Source organism: Accipiter gentilis, chromosome Z (genome assembly GCF_929443795.1).
Source record: "Accipiter gentilis chromosome Z, bAccGen1.1, whole genome shotgun sequence".
Taxonomy (NCBI): domain Eukaryota; kingdom Metazoa; phylum Chordata; class Aves; order Accipitriformes; family Accipitridae; genus Astur; species Astur gentilis.
Genome location: NC_064919.1, coordinates 56930428 through 56946172, shown reverse-complemented (window position 1 = coordinate 56946172; position 15745 = coordinate 56930428).

The window sequence follows — 15745 nt, the reverse complement described above, 5'->3', positions numbered from 1 at the left end:
TACCAGCAGTTCTAAAATTAACCTGCAAAAAGTGACTATGTTTTACAACAGGCTTTTACCTCACATCACTTGTTTGTGTACCTATAATGAAATAATTCCTCATAAAACACAATCCAGGCAACCTAGGAATTTCTGCTTAGTGTCTATATTATTTCGTACTGATCAACAGGTATAATGATGATCTCCCTTCATTTCCACCAGTCTTGTGAGAAAGCAGAAGAACTTGGTAGATACAGAGCTTTACATGTCAACTCTTTCTCACATGATGAAACAGTATGAGACAATGTGTGAAGCCCACCTTCCTTGGAGAGTACAGAAGACAGCAGACTCCAATATGTTAATTTTTCCAGGTTGCCAGAACACTGGCAGTAATAGAAAACACAGAATTGTGATATATATAAATTAGGCTACATACATTTGGCAGTTATTGTTTACTTAGCCTTTTTTGTTATTGTTTACTTGCCAGATTATTACTTGGGATTATATGCTGATCAACAAATTTATACACAAGGACTGATATCTCATAGCAGGAGGTAGCTAAAACTGTACAACTTTCATTAAAATGAAAAATAAGTAGTTACAGAAGAAAACTATATTCATAAACCAATTATTATCTGCTACTAGTAAAGAATCCATTTCTTTGTAATTAAATATACAAACATAAACAGCTTAAAACAAAAAATGTTTTAAATATGAGGTAGATTTACTTGCCTAACACAAACTCCATATATGGTGATAAATAATAAGACATAGGGGTTTAGAAATATTTCTTTTGTAATAAAAATGTTTATATAGATTCATAAAAGTAGATACTTATTGGAAGGAACTAAATATCTGTAATTACTGTGAAAGGTTATAATCAATATATCTGTTTTTATAAATTTAGTTGACATTTGTATTTAGGAATTTAAAGAGATACTTTAACCTAAAAAGCTGTCTTACATGTGTCATTTCCAATAAATACCTTTAAGAAAAAAATTCTGTGGACTTGTTTAGTGACAGGAAAAGGAATATATACAAAATGTCAGCTTAGAGCTAGTAAGCACCAGAGATGTAGAACACAATGGCTAATTTTTTTTGCAGAATTGGTAAGCTAAAGCTTGAAGCTAATGATCTTTAGCAACTCTGTACTCTGCAACTCTCTGCCCTGAGGCAGCATCTTTTCAAAAGACTCCATGGTGCTACAGCTGAATGGAACTGACATACACATTCATGTCTGAGAAAAATGTAGTTTCTATAAAGATCAATTACTATAAAGAAGTGGAGTGCTTAGATTTCAAAAAGCTTTACTTGATCCCACACATTTTTCAGTAGTATCAGCATTAAATATGTTACTAGCGATTTCAAAAGCTCATGAAATTGTTGACATTCACTAAGTAGAAATATTGATTTATTTCCAGAAGTACATAAAACCAAATTGTTGGAACTGCTTAGCAGCCAGGTTGGAACTATTGAACTTTGACACTAATTTATAGATCCTTAAAGGATAGATAAGCCCTCCTGGAAACCTATCCTTAGTTTTCAGAAAGTCCTCCCACTTTTCCTCCCTGTGAAAGCAGTATTCTTTCTTTATAGTCACAGTCAGACAGTGGTCTCAGATTTTAATTAGTGCATGAAAACAAGAGCAAGAAATAGAGGTTCACAGAGTACTATTTTATGTAGGTGGAAGCTTCAACATTCATGCTAAACACCTTCACAAATTCCATTTTTCAAATCTGGCTTTATACCCTATGAGGGTACACTGGACACACTGACTGCTGATATGTTAAAAACCACCAGTAAAGGACAGCTCAGAACTTGAAAGCAAGAGACCTGTAATTGCAAAGTTGCACGCTGCAAGAACTGGCTATGTTATGCACTTTCCGCATTACACTCAAGCATGCTGCACTTGACCAAAGACAACCTAAAACTCTCTAGGATGTCTGTCCCTTTAAAAAGGAAGAGAAATGCATAGAAACTTCTCAAATACTGCACATGCAGAATGTGGTATAGAGTTTTCAAATTTCCAGGAAAGGCTTTCACATTAGACAGTCACGTGACCGCAGAGTAATAAATGGTCACCAAAATTTAGATTTGTAATTTCTCTGGTATGGTCATGTATGTACAGGGAGGATGTAAAAATCAAAGATCTCCTGCTTTTTTTTACCCTCTTTGCACTCAGGCTGCAATCAGATGCCTTGTATTACAACTATAATTCTCAACAAACATGATCTTTGCACTTTATTTTCTCCCACCAAATGAGCAAATGAAGAAACCTGTGGGCAATTTGAGCTCTTCCCCTGGATGCTGATGAAGAGAGGTGGCTGGTCATAGCAGGAGAATGAAGTTCTGCATACTAGTGGTCTGCATTATACTGCTTCTATCAGAGAAGTAGACACACTGTAGACACACTATCCATAGAGAAGGATCTTAGCAACATCTCTATAGCTATGCATGCAAGCCTTATGTAGACACAATGAACAACTTGAAACCCAGGTCTTTCATTAATATAGTGTGTTTTCATCAGATGATTGGCAAATTATAACAGCAGTAGCAGTTGCATTGTCAGTGTTTGGATTCCTGGTATGATCCTGCTGGATCATCTACTTCCTAATGAGGTTACAAGTCTCCAATGTAGCCTTAAAGATTCCAGAATATTGGTCAGCCATCCCAGCCACTGCACAAAGGTAAAATGCAGCAGGTCCTGATGGGTGCAATCTTCCTGGCACACAGAACCATGTGGCAAAACACTCACTGGGCCATGAGCCATAGGGTATACACTGCACATGTCAGAGAGCTATGACAAAGGAAAGTACGAAGGACTTTCCGCAGGAAGCACTTGGTTTCTTAGAGTCTCACCAGCCCAGGCTAACAGGACTGGCGTATGCAGCTGGTTGCCAGGACAATCCAGTGATGTTCACCTCAGCAATCTCTGTTGGCTTAACACCTGCTACAACTGGGGATGTAGACAGATCATCTTGGCCTCAAGAACTGCATTAGTATTAACCATACCGCTTGTAATTTTTCAGTTAAATAAAACAGTGCCATCAAATTTGGTTCATGTTTATGTCTAATATTGGTAAAATATCCATTATTTTATTTGTGTGTGTCCATGTACTTATGTGACATAAGTACATTTTCTTGCCTTCAAAGCAAACTTATTTTCTTTTTTTTATGTAAAGGAAAAAGTTAACGACTTCCTCTGTGCTTTGGAGAAGTAGCATTTATTGATTTGTATTTTTCTGTTGACTGTGCAACAAAACTGAAAGACTGTTGTGTGTTTATGCCATTTCATTAAACGTATTTTGTTGTCCATTAGATCTGAAAAGTGATTGAAAGTTTCCAGTGTTGTCTTTTAGCCACACATCTGCACTGAACTTTACAAATGGTAATAAAGGTAAACTAGCAGCAGTATAAAGTTAAAAAAGCTATCTACAGATACTATCTACACATCCCATACATGCTGACAGCTAAAAAACAGCCCTTGTGCACTTTTTTGGAATTGACCCTCCGTATTCTTCTTCCTTACACAATTCTCCAATTTTCACTCTACTTCCTTTCCCCAGAAAATCCTTGGCTCAAAAGCAGCTTGGTTTCTAATAACTATTACTTCCCTTGCTGCAAAAATCTAGCTCTTCAAGATGTTTTGTCCACATAGGTTCTACTGTTGGGCCAATCCAAAAGACCACATTTTTGTTCCTAAATGCCTTGTGCTCGTGGCAATATGAAGGACAGGCCCATGTCCATCTCATCCACGCTGAACCATCTCTCAAATTTACTCATCAAAAGAGAACCAGAGACTACCGGGCCTTATTTTATCAGGAAAAAAAGGGCAGAATGTAGAATCCACTGTGACACTATTGACACCCAAGCTACAAGCCACAGTTATTGCCTTCTCTAGTTCCCCTAGAAAACTCTTGCTTTGTAATAGTGATAAACTCCACACTTGCTGGACTCACATGGGCCAAAACCTGAACAATGCCTGAGCAGCAGATGTGCCTTCACATTTCCAAACCATTTTAGTATAGCCCCAATTACATGTTTGGACCACATGCTTTATTTGTTCCTTTCTTAAGAGGTACACTACATCAGTCGAGTACAAAGCAGTATGAGACAAAGAGTGATGGCCTAATATAAATATTTCAGTCTTTCAATACTAATTTTGTAAGGTCTGTTCAACTCTGCTAGCTTCCATTTCTGGATGGGAGAAACAGACTGCCCTGCTGCACGTTCGCCATGTTCTCTGCTTACACAGAAAAGCAGGCTTCCTTCTCCCAAGTTGTTTTTTGAATTTACCTTATCATCAGCTGCATTTTTGTAGCTATTAGGGAAAAGAACTAACTCATTTTTGTTGAAGACTGTTTTCTAAGAAAAAGGTCTGATCTTTCAATTTCTATCAGTTTGTCCATTCTCATATATCTTGGTAGAAGTAATTGATTCTGCGCACCATCACTTACACCCCAAGTAACTCTTTACTGACACTCAGGAGCAGAACAGCTGCCCCTTTTAGACACAGCTAGATTTGCTGTCTGCAGTTGTTTGCAGGAGGAACTTTAGGCTTGTCATCTGGTAACCATATTCAGAAAAATGTTGGAACTACTTCAGAATTTGCAGTAGAACAATGAAATCATATGGTAAGTGTGAATATTCCCTGAACATTAATCTCCTGTGGACGCATACTTGCAAAGATTAAAACTTATTGGATGCCTACCTTGTAACAAATTACTGCTATTTCTGTATCTCCAGAAATCTCTTCCTGAACTTTCCTGAACATAGATTTAAGAGGTCCTTCTTTCTTACATTTGTGATCCCCAGGATATGCAGTCCACATGCTCTGCACCTCTTGGGTTTTGGCTTCACCAAAAGGAAGGACAACAATGATACTTCACAGTGAATTCCTCATTCAAAACTTCTGCTTTTTAGCAGGACTTATCCAGCTCTCCTACCATTTCTTAAACTGTAGAAGCAATTTTATGCTTTCATGTCCATTGTTTTTTCTGCTTTGCTTCTCTGAATTGCTGCTCACCTTTTTCTAGTACCCATTCTTCTGGCTGCAAAATCTGTTCGTTCATGACACAGATAAGTCCAGGCTGAGTTCACACAGTTCTCCTGGAATTATGGTTGGAGGCTGTTGGTACAACCCAGACTGGGTAACCCAGGGAGTTATAGTGAGTTTGTGATCCCCTTGGGCTAAATTAAGGTGAGGCAACACCAAATGATAGATTAAACATTTTATTTACGGCAGAAGCAATCTGAACTTGGAAAATGTAATGGTTGGTGATCCGGTCTCTTACTGGAGGGGGGGCGGGGGAAAGAGAGAGGGAGAACGACCTCTGTGTTCTGTTGCTGACCAGCTTCTCACCTGCAGTTCATCGTTGCTCTGCAGGGCTTGCCCCACTGCAGTGTTTGAGACGTTAACTCCTCCAGTCCCCCACATCACCCCGTGGCTCACACATTGTCTATATAATCTTCATCCAGGGTGGATTTTCACATAACAGATAGAGAGGATAGAGAAGATAAAAGTTGTGAAATTGTACGTTTTACAATAGCAAGGCCAATCATCAAGAGCAAGAATCCACAACCCAACATTACAACAATATTTAAAAGCCATTTGCCCCAACGTGTAAGTCCCTGTGAATTCAGAAGAGACATGAACCAAGATCTGGGGCTCCAGCCACCAAACCCGTCCTTTGGTTGCCTTGCCTGGAAAAGCTCTCAGGTCTGCTCTGACACCACTCTCATCTTCTTTCCTGCTTCTTCTAAGGGGGTAATTGCATTGTGTATGGTGAGATAGCATTCTCCATCAGTAAGATTTAACAATCCACACACTCCCTGCTCTTTTAACAATAATGTATCCAAAGCTAGTCTGTTTTGTAAAGTAATTTTTGATACCTGTTGAATCTGTAAATTCATTTATTTGACAGCATAATTGGTCCCATTACTTAGGATGTGTACTTGCCAGATCAAATTTTCTAAGACAAATTGGTGTCTTTTGAGGGTCATATGTGGGGTAAATATATTTTCCATCACCAGAGGTTTTGTCATGCCCCAGATATAATAATGGGGTACTCGGAGTTCTTGCACCGCCCACTTGGGCCATGCCTTGGGCCCATCACTATCTCAGCGCTTTCTGTTTTGATGAAGCTCTGAGAAATCAAATACTCTAGAAGGAGACATTGCAGGAACTTCTGTTCCATATCATAATCTGGCATGTTGTCTCACGTTAAAATGGGAATATATTTTTTCCATTCGAACATCCCCAGAATGTTCCTTGTAGGGCAGGGTAATAGCTGGTGGAACAAGTAGTCCCTCCATCATTTGATCAATATTTTGCACCATTTATTATCCAAAAGGCTCGGGGTTTACCCTGTTAGCCTCAATGGGTAGTAATGGGAATGCCACAACCAGTTATACGTACATCATGTCCGGTTCTATTAATTTCTCTACCACCTAAGTTATCATGGTTTCAGAATCCTAAATTCAGATATCCCCAACAAGTACACATATGTCGGATAAAGCTTCTCAGTTTGGGAATATTCCAGGTTTCTGTAGGGTTCCCAGCTTCTGTGGAGTGATTTAGAACATGGCTACAATTAAAGTCATCATTGCTCATCCAATCTGATTTTCTTACACTCTCAGTATCCAAATCATCAGGTTTTATCTCAGTCCCTAGTTGGGTTCTCCAGGACCAATCCCATTTGTGGTTAGTATGGTCTCCTCTCTGTCTGATGTCATCCCCTCCTTTATGTGGGATTTTAATACACCATTTTGGATGCCATCTCATTTGATACATGTAATCAAAATAATTACCTTCTAGAGATGGGCCCCACCAATCAGTTCCAGAGCAGGAAATCCTGGTATATACCAAGTTATCTGCATCCCTGCCACCGTCATTTTGTGACCATTTACAACAGGTTTTGTTCCACAAATTTTCCCATGTGGAGTCGATATTTCATTCCCACTGGACTTTTCCAGGTGCAATTGTTCTGACTTACACTAAGGTTTAGCCTGGCATCTAATATGGTTGATAAATTCAGATTAATCATTGTGAATTTAAATTCTGTGGTCACTGAGTTGGGGAGAGTTATGCATATCCCTTAATTTTTATGATTCTAAATACTCACAGAACCCTGAACTGGTTCTCAGGCAAGATTCAAAGATTAATCTCCTCTTCCCTCAGTAAGGATGGTGAAGGTGAGGAAGAGGGTTTTCCAAAGCATCGTGCGTGGTTTTAACATACAAAAGCAATAAAGAAAACTATATAAATGGTGCAAACAATCACTAGGCATAACAATACAAACATAGCGTTTGTGAAGGCTCCTGTGATGACCTGCAGATACGCAGAATGAGGACAAAACAGGCTTTAAAAAGATGGCACAATCCATCTAGTATTGATTTGATGATCCCTTCCATGGGCATTGGTGGCTATACAGACAAAGAGGTTAAGTGGAGTTTTCAGGGTTAAAGGTACTTCCCCTACCATTGGTAAGTCTACCAAAACACATTGCCTGGCACGGTGGAGGGGTTTTATGGGATCCTTTGTTTCCCTTTTCCCCAGGAGTAGAAAAGGGGGTTTGGGGCAAAGTGTGGTGAGCCTGGGGCATCCATTCACCCCCCAGCAACTACTCACTTTTGCTATGGCATCGGAGAGTTGTGCAGGCCATCTGGAATTTTGGGGTTTAAGGACATGCTTCAGCAACCCATTTGTTCTTTCCACTATCCCTGAGGACAGCAGGAGGTGTGGAATATGCATTGCATTCCTTCACTTTTTGTGCATTCCCGAACCACTCCAGCAGTAAAGTGGCTACCACTGTCTGATTGGATTGATTGGGGTTTTGGTAAGTAACTAAACCATATTCTCAACCCTTTCACCGTATTGTCCCCAGTTGCTCGTGCAATGGCCTCAGCCTGGGTAAGTCCCAACACTACTTCCACCCGGATGAGGACATACTGCTTCCCGTCTGACTTCTTAAAAGGCCTTATGTAATTGACTTGCCAAGTCTCCCAGAGGCCCTTCCTGACCCATAAGTGGAGCGGGGTTCTTGCAAGGGATGCCTATGGCACTGACTACAAGCAGAAATGGTCGCGTTGCACAGTTCCCGAGTAACAGGCCAACCCCTGCCACCGGCTTCTCTGAGAAGGTCTTTAACCCCTGAATGACCGTGTTTCACATGTAACTAACAGATGCTCTCACTTTTCTTCATCATCTTCTGCTGCTACTGAAGCTACAGAGGTTAACGAATCTACTTGATTAATCAAAATGTGGCCTGGGTGATTCCCCTTTTGGTGTGCAGCTACCCATCCCACCAAGAAAGTCCCCTGTTTAGCAATGTTTAATATTTCCTCCCATTTTTCTCTTTGCCACACAGGTACCCAGTTATCTTCCCATTGATTTTGTTCCCAGAAGGGGAGCCACTCGGTACATCCTTTAAATACAGCGTAGGAATCTGTATAAATAAGCAGTGGTTCTTTGTTCTCGGCCCTCTCTATTGCACTCCAAACTGTTATCAGCTCCCTTACCTGAGCACTTCCCTCACCTTCCATTACAATTTGCTTCCCCAAACCAATAGGTAAGGCTACTGCCTGGAGTTTCCACACCTTCCCTTCTCCGGGGTTGGGGTGCCCTCAACTGATCTTTTAGTTGCATATAATTTCAAGGCGTTGTGTAGCCGCTCCCTTACAAGAGGATGCAACCTGGGTTGCCGTGGAACCAGTAATCCGTCATGCATCAGCTGGAGACACACGGTTTTCTGTACACTCTCTAAAATGTGACCTGCCATAGGCGTTTTAATCGAGAAGGGGATCTCCTCTTTCCATAGGATGTAATGCACCTGCCCAATATGCTACTATTTGGGTCAGGGACAAGGGCTCCCTATCACCATTTGTGGTTATAAAAACTCCTGGTCCCCAATACTCATCAGAGACACTACTTTTTCATTTCCTAGTTGCTTTTGTAAAGCCTTCGCTAAAACTTCAAGGGGCTTTATTGCTTCCCCTCCTGCTTGTTGGGCCACGCATTTGTCCTGTTGTGCTGCCAGCAAGGTGGCTCCTAAAACAACACAGACCAACATCTTCCCCTTTCCCTTGCTTCAACCTTCTTTCTTTAGCCAAAACAGAGTTTCTGTCTGCTACAGCTTGTGGATCATGCCAATTACTATGGGCCCAAGTCATACCAGGGGGAGAGGGCCGGGCATTGTAGCCCTCTAATCTCTCCAGAAGAGGGGTACAGCCTATGGTTGGACCTCCCAGGGAGACCATAATAAGCACACAATTATAGGGACTGGATCCCTCTATTAGTCCTGCGACGACTGTCTCCCCTTGTGTATGCCTCCTTTCAAAAAGGGGCCACAGTAATGACCTGGTCCCAACAATTGCTTCAGCACCAACGAGGGGGTCCTGTCTGTGACACCCATCAACCCAGAGTGGGTAACCCAGGGAGCTGCAGCAGGTTCGTGATTCCCCTTGGGCTAAATTAAGGTGAGGCAACAGCAAACAATCGATTAAACATTTTATTTAAGGTAGGAGAAATCTGAACTTGGAAAATTTAATGATTGGTGGTGGGCCTCTTACTGAAACAACTATTAGAAGAAAACGAGAGAAGGGGGGGGGGAGAACGGACAAGGGGGGAAGCAGAGGCAGAGAGAGAGAAGGGATGGGAGAGAAAGGGGGGAGAGGGCAGGAAAGGGGGGAAAGATGGGGGGGCAGGGGGAGAGAGTTGGGGGGGAAGGTGGGGGGGAGAGAGGTGGGGGAGAGAGAGGGGTGGAAGGGGAGGGAACGGGGTGGGGAGAGAAAGGCGGGCAGAGGGAACGGGGATGGGGAGAGAAGAGAACGGGGATGGGGAGAGAACGGATAGGGAGGAGAGGAAAGTGGGGGGGGTGAGAAGGGGAAAGAAAGGGGGGGAGAAAGGGGGGGAAGGGAGGAGAGGGGGAGAAAGGGGGGGAGGCGGGAGAAAAGGGAGGAGGGGGAGAGAGGAGGAGGGGAGAATAGAGGGGGAAGAGAGGGGGTGAAGGGGAAGGGGGAGGGGGGACAGAGGGTGTAAATGGGGGCGAAGACGGGGGAGGGGGGAGAGAAGGAGGAAGAGAAAGGTTAGGGGAGAGAAAGGGGAGGGAAGAGAAAGAGGTGGAAGGGGAGAGAAAGGGCAGGGACAGAACGGTGAGGGGGGAGAGGAAGGTGGGGTGGAGAGAATGATGGGCAGGGAACGGAACGGTGAGGGGGGAGAGGAAGGTAGAGGGAAGGAAAGGGGGGAGGGGGGAGAGGTGGGGGAGGGGGAAGAAAAGGAGGGAGGGAGAGAAGGGGGGAGAAAGGTGGGGAGAGAGGGGTGGAGGGAGAGGAAGTGGGGAGAAGAAGGGAGGAGAGCAAGGGGGAGAGAAAGAAGGGAGAAAGGGAAGAGAGTTGGGGGGATAGAGAGGTGGGGGGGATAGGAAGATTGGGGGAGCAAAAGAGGTGGTGGGGACAGAATGGGGAGAGAAAGGAGGAGGGGGAAGAGAGGATAAGGGGGAGAGATGGGGAGAGAGAGGTGGGGAAGAGAAAGGAGGGCGGAGAAGGGGAGACAGGTGGGGGGAAAGGAAGTTGGGGGAGAGAAGGGGGGAGAGCAAAGGGGGGTGTGAGAATGGTGGGGGGAGACAAAGTTGGGGGGGAGAAAGGTAGGGCGAGGGGAAGGTGGGGAGGACAGAAGGTGGGGAGAGAAGGGGGGAGAGAAATGTAGGGGGTGGGAAAGGTGGGGGGAGGGAAAGGTGTGGGGGCGAAAAAGTTGGGGGGAGAGAAGGGATGAGTGAGAAAAGTGGAGGGGAGAAAGGTGGAGGGGAGAAATGGTGGAGAGAAACGTGGGGGAGAGAAAAGCGGGGGGGGGGGGGGCAAGACAGGTGGAGGTAGTGAGAAAGGTGGGGGGAGAGAAAGGGGTGGGAGAGAAAGGTGGGAAGGAGAGAAAGGTGGGGGAGAGACAGGTGCCAGGGGAGTGAAAGGTGGGGGGGGCAAGAATGGTGGGGAGGACAGAAGGGGGGAGAGAAAGGTGGAGAGGAGAGAAATGTGGGGGTGAGAAAGGTGGGGGGAGAGAAAGGGGGAGTGAGAAAACTTGGGGAGAGAAAGATGGGGGAGACAAAGGTGGGGGGAGACAAAGGTGGGGGTGAGGAAGGCAGGGAGAGAAAGGTGAGGGGAGAGAAAGGTGGGGGGAGGGCAAGGCGGGGAGGATAGAAGGGGAGAGAAAGGTGGGAGAAGGGGGGATAGAAAGGTGGGAGGCAAGAAAGGTGGGGGGAGAGAAAGGTGGGGGGGAGAGAAAGGTTGGGGAGAGAAAACTGGGGGAAGGAAGGGAACAGGGGGGAGAGAAAAGTGGGGGGAGAGAAAAACGGGGGGAAGGGAGGGAACATGGGGGGAGAGAAAGGTGGGGGGGAGAGAAAGGTCGGGGGAAAGAAAGTTGGGGGAAAGAAAGGTGGATGGAGAGAAGTGCGGGGGGGTGAGTAAGGTGAGGGGGAGCAGGAAAGGTGTCAGAGAGAGAAGGGGGGAGAGAAGGGGGAGAGAGAAACGTGGGGGAGAGCAAGGGGAGAGAGACTTGGGGGGGAGAGGCGGGGCAGAGGTGGGGAGGAGAGGGACTGGAGGGGGAGAGAAAGATGGAGGATCGAGAAAGCTGGGGGGGAGTGAGAGAGGTGTGAGGGAGAAAGGGGGCAGAGAGAGAAGGGGGTCAGAAAGGGGGGGGAAGGGGAGGGGATGGCAGGGGGAGAGAAACGGGGGAGACAAAGGTGGGAGGAGCAAGAAAGGTGGGGGTTTGCAAGACAGGTGGGGGGAGATAGGTTGGAGGAAAGAAAGGTGGGGGCAGAGAAAGTTGGGGCAAAAGTGGGAGAGAGCAAGAAGGGGGAGTGTGAGAAAGATGGGGGTTGGTGAGAGAGGAGGCGGAGAGAGAATGGGGGAAAGAAATGGGGGATTGAGGTGGGGGGACAGGGGGAAAATTTGGGGAGAGAGGAAGGTGGGGAGGAGATAAAGGTGGGGGAGCTACAAAGTTCAGGAGAGCAAGACAGGTGGGGGCTGAGAGACACATGGGGGGTTGCGAGAGAGGTGGATGGGAGAGAAACATGGGGAGAGAGAAAGGTGGGGGGAGCAAGGGGGGCAAGAGAGGTGGGGGACAAAAGTGGGGGAATGAGAAAGGTGAGGGGAGCAAGAAAGGTGGGGGTTGTGAGAGAGGTGGGGTGAGAAAGAAAGGGGGGGAGAGAAAGGTGGGGTGGAAAGAGAAATGGGGGGGGAGAAGGCAAGTGGAGAGAGAGCAGGGGGTAGAGAGGTGGGGGCAGAGAGAAAGGTGAGGGGAGAGACAAAGCTGGAGGGAGAGCAAGTGGGGAGAAAAGTCAGGGGGAAAGAGGTGTGGGGGAGTGAAAGTTGGGTGGAAGTGAGAAAGTTGGAGGTAATGAGAGGTGGCAGAGAGAAGGGGTAGAAAAGGGGGAGAGAAAGGTGGGGGGAGAGAAAGATAGGGGGTTGTGGGGGGGAGAGGGAAGGGGGGGAGAGGAAGGGGGGGAGCAAGGCAGGGAGAGAGGCTGGAGAGAGAGGTGGGGGAGGAGAGAGATGTGGGGGAGAGGAAGGGTGGAGGGAGAAAAAGGGGGGCAAGCGGGAGAGATGGTGGAGAGAATGGGGGACAGAAAGGGGGGGAGAAGGGGCGAGCAGTGGTGGGGAGAGAAATAGGTGGGGGGAGAGTAAGGTGGGGGGCAAGAAAGGTGAGGGGTTGTGAGGCAGGTGAGGCTTGTGTAAGAGCTGGGGGGCTGCAAGAGAGTTGGGGGGAGAGAGAAGGGTGGGGGAGAGAGAAAGGTTGGGGGTCCAAAAAGGTGCGGGGGGGAGAGAAAAAGGGGGGGGGGTGAGAGAGGTGGCAGAGAGAGAAGGGGGCCACAAAGGGGGGGAGAAGGGGGGCAAGGGAAGGTTTGGGGAGCGAGAAAGGTGAGGGGTTGCAAGACAGGTGGGGGTTGTGAGAGAGGTAGGGGGAAAAAGAAAGGTGGAGGGGAGAGAAAGGTGAGGGGAACAAAGGTGCAGCAAGCAAAAAAAGTGAGGGGTTGTGAGAAGATGGCAGAGAGAGAAAGGGGGAGAGAAAGGGGGGAGAGAAGGGGGGAGAGAATGGGAGAGGGTTAGCGGCAGGAGAGAAAGGTGGGGGGAGAGAGCAAGGGGGAGAAAGAGGTCGGGGAGGAGAGGTGAGGGAGAGAGAAAGGGGGAGAGAAGGGGAGTGGGGTGTGGGGGAGAGAGGTAGTGAGGGACAGAGGTGGGTGGGAAAGCGGGGGAGAGAGCAGTGGGTGGAGAAAAATGCAGGGAAAGAGGGAGAAGAAAGGGGGGAGAGAGAAGGGGGAGTGAGAAGGGGGGGCAAGAAAGGTGGGGGTAGTGAGAAAAGTTGGGGTAGAAAGAGGTGGGGTGGAGAGACGGAGGTGGGGGGGAGAGCAGGGGGGAGAAAGGTGGGTGGGGAGAGAAAGGTGGAGGGAGAGAGGTTGGGGAGAGAGAAAGAGGGCAGAGAAAGGTGAGAGGGGGAGAAAAATGGGGGTGAGAGAAAGGCTGGGGGGATTGAAAAAGCTGGGGGAAGTGAGTAAGGTGGGGGGAGAGGAAGGTGGGGGAGCGAGATAAGTGACAGGTAGAGAAGGGGGGAGAGGTTGGGGGGAGAGGGAGAAGAGGTGGGCGGAGAGAAAGGTCAGGGGAGAGAGAGTTGGGGGGAAGAAAGGTGGGGGTAGAGAGAAAGGTGGCAGAGAGAGAACGGGGAGAGAAAGGGGGGAGAAGGGGAGAGAGGTGGGGGGGGAGAAAGGTGGGAGCTTGTAAGAGAGGTAGCAGGGAGAGAAGGGGAGAGAAGGGGAGAGGGGTCGCAGGGGGACAGGAAGGTAGAGGGGAGAGAAAGGTGGGGGGGAAAGAAAGCTGGGGGAGAGAAAGTGGGGGCAAGAATGGCGGGGGTGGAGAGAGGTTGTGGGGAGAGAAGGCGGCTACAGAAGTGGGGAAAAGAAACGGGGGATAGGTGTGGGGGAGAGAAATGTGGGGGAAAAGCAAGGGGGGAGACATTGGGAGAGAGAGGTGGGGGGAGAGAGAGGTGGGTGAGAGTTGGGGTGGCAGGGTTGGGTGGGAGAGGGAGAGGTTGCGGGGATAGTAAGATGGAGGGGAGAGTAAGGGGGTGGGGGTGGGGATAAAGGTGTGGGGAGTGAGAAATGGGAGGGGATGTGAGAGAGGTGGCCGAGAGAGAAGAGGAGAGACAGGGGGAGAGAATGGGAGAGGGGTATCAGGGGGAGAGGTAGGTGGGGGGAAGAGAAAGGTGAGGGGCTGCGTGACAGGTGGGGGGAGAGTATTGTGTGGGGGAGAGAGAAAGGTGGGGAGAAGCAAGGAGGAGAGAGGGGTTGGGGGAGACAGAGTGGTGTGGGGGAGAGAGAGGTGGGGCAAGAGAGAAAAGTGTTGAGAGAAAGTTGGGGGAGAGAGAAAGATTGGGGGGAGAGAGAATGGTGGGGGTTGCTAGACAGGTTGGGGGGAGACAGAAAGGGGGGGAGAGAAACGTGGGGGGAGTGAGAAATGGGGGGGCAAAAAAGGTGGGGGGTTGCAAGAGAGGTGGCAGAGAGAGAAGAGGTAGAGAAATGGGGGAGGGAATGGGAAGGGGGAGAGAGGAAGGCAGGGGGAGAGAAAGGTGGGGGGGATAAAGGAGGGGTGTAAGGTGGGGAGAGAGATTGGGTGGCAAGAAAGATGGGGAAGAGGGAGGTCGGGGAATTGACGCTGGAGAGAGAGAGAAAGGGTGAAGAGAAACATGGCAGGGAGAGAAAGGTGGGGGCAGACAGGTGGGGGGATGAGAAGGGTGGGGAGGACAGAAAGTTGGGGGGAGCGAGAGAGGTGTGGGGGAGAGAGAGGTGGGGGAGAGTGAATTAGGGAGAGAAAGGATGGAGAGAAAGGGAGAGGTGTGCTGGGGGGACAGAAAGATGCGGGGGATGGAAAGGGGGGAGCAAGAATCATGGGTGTTTGTGAGAGCGGTGGCGGGGGGGGGAGAGAAGCGGGAGAGAGAAAAGGAGAGAGCTGGAGTGAGAGAAAGGTGGTTGGAGGGAGGGGAGAGAGGGAGAGAGTGATATGGGGGATTGAGGGGGGGGGGGAGAGGAGGGGGAGAGGAGGGGAGAGAGTGCCCCACCACAGTGTTTCAGTTGTTGTGTATACGTACTGGGAAAAATTCACTCATCTTGGTCTATTTCTTCTTCCCACTAAGCATTCTGGATTGGCCACTACAGTGAGGTAAATGCCCTGTCCAAGGCACAGCTCATACAAGGACCGGACCACTGTATGAGCTGTTATGTCTTGGTTTAACCCCAGCTGGCAACTCAGTCCCATGCAGCCACTCCCTCATTCCCTCCTAGTGGGATGGGGGAAAAAAATCAGAAGAGCAAAAGTGAGAAAATTTGTGGGTTGAGATAATGACAGTTTAATAAGTAAAGCAAAAGCTACGCACACAAGCAAAGCAAAACAAGGAATTCATTCACCACTTCCCATCGGCAGGCAGGTGTTCAGCCACCTCCAGGAAAGCAGGGCTCCATCATGCGTAACGGTTACTTGGGAAGACAAATGCCACCACTCCGAAAGACCCCCCACTTCCTTCTCCCAGCTGTGTACACTAAGCATGACATCACATGGTATGGAATACCCCTTTGGCCAGTTTTGGTCAGCTGCCCTGGCTGTGTTCCCTCCCAACTCCTTGTGCCCCCTCCAGCCTCCTTGCTGGCTGGGCATGAGAAGCTGAAAAATCTTTGACTTGGTATAAACACTACTTAGCAACAATCAAAACCATCAGTGTGTTATCAAC